The sequence below is a fragment of the Oxyura jamaicensis genome, chromosome 1, assembly GCF_011077185.1.
Source record: "Oxyura jamaicensis isolate SHBP4307 breed ruddy duck chromosome 1, BPBGC_Ojam_1.0, whole genome shotgun sequence".
Classification (NCBI taxonomy): domain Eukaryota; kingdom Metazoa; phylum Chordata; class Aves; order Anseriformes; family Anatidae; genus Oxyura; species Oxyura jamaicensis.
Genome location: NC_048893.1, coordinates 193,480,104 through 193,484,520, shown reverse-complemented (window position 1 = coordinate 193,484,520; position 4,417 = coordinate 193,480,104).

The window sequence follows — 4,417 nt, the reverse complement described above, 5'->3', positions numbered from 1 at the left end:
CCTCAAACTGGTGTGTTTTCACTGCTGTCCCCCCAAAATATCCTCAAACTGGTGTGTTTTCACTGCTGTCCCCCCAAAAAAGCCAAAGTGTGAAGAGTATCACTCAATTATTAAACATATTTTCTCTCTTGTGCTTGTCCTTGCTTTTAAATTGCATCTGGTTGCTAAGCCTTTGCGAATCGCATGAGGATATATGAAGTAAAAGGTTACTTGATGTATCTTGAGACCTCATTAATGTATATAAATGTTTGAGGGGAGTATGTCAAGAGGATGGAGCCGGTCTCTTTTCAGCTGTGCCCAGTGACAGGATGAGAAGCAACAGGCACAAACTGAAGCACAGGAGGTTCCAGCTCAAGATGAACGGGCACTTCTTTACTGTGAGGGTGACAGAGCACTGGGACAGGCTGCCCAGAGGTTGTGGAGTCTCCTGCTCTGGAGACATCCCAAACCCGCCTGGATGCCGTCCTGCACTATGTGCTCTAGGTGATCCTGCTTGGCAGGGGGTTGGACTGGGGGATCTCCAGAGGTCCCTTCCCACCTCGCCCGTTCTGTGACTGCGATCTGCAAGTTAACACGGAAACTTTCCTGAGCAGCTCTTCACCCAGCATGCAATTTAGAAGAGAGCCCGCAAGAGGTCCCCAAACACATGGCTATGCAGAGAGCTCCAGCAACTGATGCAAATGACAGACCCCTTGTGGGCAGCAAGCCATCAACAAAAGCACTTGGAAGAAGTGGGCCCTTGTTGTACAAAGAAACCACGTCCCGTTCTTGGTTTGTGTGAGAAGAATTTATAAACCGGCTCCGAGTCACACTGAACCTCGAGGAAGTCTGTTGAGTTTCCATTTGGATTGGAAGACATGTCTAGGGACAGCAGGAAAACACTCCCTGCTGAGAACCCTGCCTCTGGGAATTTTGCTTTGATGCATTTCTTCACTCTTTGTCTAAAGAGGTGCAAGGCATGTTTATTTACATTGTCTTCTGTTATTTTTTGGTTGATTATTTCTTCAGAGTTTGTCACCTGCAGTGTTGCTCCAGTCCACTTTCCCTTTTTCATTTCCAGTACTTAGAAAATGACAGACTGGCAGCTCTCCTTTTGGCTGGCAGCAAAGAAAAGTTTCTGCTCCTTCTTAACAAGGGTAGAAGTTTTACATAGTTTATGTTAGGCAACTTGGCACACGTTTTAATCCTCAATCAGAACATGTGGGTAGTAACAACAATTACTGTATCATTTTGTATGTCAAAACTCAAGCATCCACAATCACATTTCTTATTTGCAAGCCTCAGTCCACGTGCCTGGTTTGCTATTGATTTCGCTACAGGCAGCTTAGACACAACACCAGACCTCTGAGCGGGGTCTGGCTTCCCAGTTGGGCAGTCAGGAGTTCAATGTTGTCACTCAACAGGCTACAGGTCACAGCAACCTGGAATCAGTGCGTCATCCTGTGATGGTGGCTGTTATTCGTAAATTTATAAATATCTATCTATGGACTTCAAATCAGAAGGAACTGCTGAGCTAATTTGACCACCCTGATGCAGCAGAATGTTGCATTCTCCTCTGTTACCTGTCCTGAGGGCAGAGGCTACTGTTTGGTTGCAATAATCTGTCAGAAGGTATCAAGTCCTGTTTTAAAGACTTCAAGCACTGAGGAGACTTCTGCTGTCGGGTATGAGTAAATGGCAAGAATCGTCTGAGTAGGGGATTACTTGAAGATGAGAGCCAAATTGTTCCCCACAACCGTGAGGTGCTTCCTCCCAGCTTGTGTGTATAGTTGTGAAGTACAAATAGCTGTGGGTGCGTTTTGTGGTCAAGGGTCTGGATTCCTTAGAAGACTGGGCAGTGAAGAAGGATACTAGGGAAGATGAAGTGCTGGAGTCCAGATTCCTGAAAATCCCTCCTCTGCAACAACACTGAACCTTCACAGGTCTACAACTTTTGATTTTAAACATAAATAACTATTTTTTATTTTTTATTTATTTATAATTATTAAAGATCTCTCAGTAATCATTGGATAAAAGCTGCCTGCACACTCGAGCTGGGGTGCTATCTTATTTTTGTTAGGTGATGGTGTGAGCAGGTGTCTAAACTTCTAAGACCCGACCTAATTCCAAACAAGTTCAAGACTGGCCAAAACTCTGTATGTTTGCAGAATCATAGAGTGGTTGAGGTTGGAAGGGACCCCTGGAGGTTATCTGGTCTAACTCCCGTTCAAGCAGGGCCACCTGGAGCTGGTCCTGGGCTTTCCCCTTTTTCTTGCGCTGGTGAAGGTTCTCACAGGGCAGCCCCTCTGCTGCATTGTCCTGAGCTCCTGGGATGAAGTATGCATGTCTGCATGAATTGTTGGGACAAAGTGACACAAACCGTGTCTTGGGTTGTCACTGTACAGAGAGAGGAATGGAGAGAAGGAAAGCAAACTTGGGGGATTCTCCTCTCATAACTCCTCCTATCCCACAAGGAAAGAAATAAGAGATTAATTGAGAAAGAGAGTATGTATGTAGAAGGGGGCATCAGTTGAGTTCACTGGTATGCCTGCTTGTCTGCAGGTAGGAATTCCTGGACTCCAGGCTCTGCTTACAGCATTATGCATCAAAGCATTGTCAGATAACGTAAACAACCAGACAATGACAAAATCCTGGGTCTTCCCCCTTTCTGTGAGACCAGCTCAAGACCATATCCTTCTTTCTTCCCGTGGCACATTGAGCCTTGGACCTCTTTGCACACAGTAATTTACATTGTGGATTTGGTTATTCCTCTGTTGAGCATTTTGGCTGTGGCAACTCTCAGGAAGAGATTCTATATTGCATGGGTAACATGAAAACCAGGAAAACTCACAACTTCCCTTAATAATTTCCTCAAGTGATTAATTATCCTCACAGTTTAAAATGGCACCTCATTTGTTTTTAATTTCAGTTTGCTTGGCTTTATTCCCAACCATGAGTGCCTGCTGTGTTTTTCACTGGTAATGTGGAAAGCCCATTTTCTCCCTAGGTACTTACACTTTGCAATCTAGTCTTGCATCTACCTTTGCATAAGGCAAGCTGACTGGCCTCTTCTAGTCCCTTCCTTCTTCCCACCAGTTAATTGCCAGCTCTTTTTTGCTCTGTCTCCACTCTATCAACATCAGAATGATAAGAACTATTTCATCCTTGGCCCCAAAAAGGTGAACTGGGGAGATAAGATCACTTTCCTCCCCCAGCTTTCTACACAATTGTTGTTTATATACCCAAAGATCACACTGGCTTTTTTTCCCACATCACTACACTGAGTGTTTGGGTGCCTTAGTGATTCTTAAATCCTTCCCAGGGCTGCTGCTTTCATCGTTAAAAATTTGCATACAGTCTTTGATTCGAGATGAATAAACTTGTTTGGTTGTGTTAAGTGCATCTAGCTTGAAAAGAAATCCCTGCTGGTGTCACTGGCGTGGTCTCTTAGTCACCATCCCAAATGCTTTATGGTACACGTGTATATATTTTAGGGTGATTTTATACTTACTTGCAGATCCCTGTTGCAAATGCAGAGTAGCAGAGACCACTACACCAGTTCCTCCGGGGTCCTGTTAGAACCCCCTGCTTTTGGAGATGTCTCAGGGTCTGACACACTTGGAAAGGGATCTTACTCCTACCACATAGTGCCCACTTTGTGATAATGACACCACAGAGCAGACATTTCATAAGTTCTTATTATGTTACATTAACAGGACAACTTTACCAACCAAGCTCCTACTCCTGCTGAAGAGTGACAGTTCCCCAGGATCCACAGCATTCTAGTCTCTGGAGCTTCCCCCATGTTCAAAGATGTATTAAATGTTCACACAAAGAGACCAATATTCTCTGGCTATCTCAGCGCTCCAGGATGCATGCACTTTAGCAGGTATGTGTTCCTCCTAAATGCTGGTCTTTCTCTGAGCTTATTGAAGGGTTGCAGAATACATCACTTCCTAAAAGAGAACAGAAACATTTACAGAAACCTTGTGCCTGTTTGGAAACTTAATAATGTTTTTCTCATCAACTTCTGGGCCTATAACATTAGGAAGATCTCTTATATTCCTAACGGACATTAGAAACTCCCTCTTAGCCTTGCCAAGGCAGGGATTTTTTCCCCCCATTTCCTGTGTTATTTTTCTGTTCTTCTAAGCTTCTCATTTATACTCTTCGCTATCTCTTTCCCCTGTCTTCCATTTGTAACATTACTTCTATTTTTAACTGTTGCTTTTCACTGATTTTTCCGGATGGGAATTTAGGCAAGGCAATATTCTTCCTTGAATCCCTGGGTCTCGTGCTGTAGGCTCTGAGGCCATCCTCTGCCCACCCTGAAGCACAGCATCAGGGCTCTATGTATGATCCGTGCTTTTAAAGCAGTGTGGGACTGCAAACAGCATGCACACAAGCATGTTTCCCGAGCAGGGCAGAGATTCAGTGC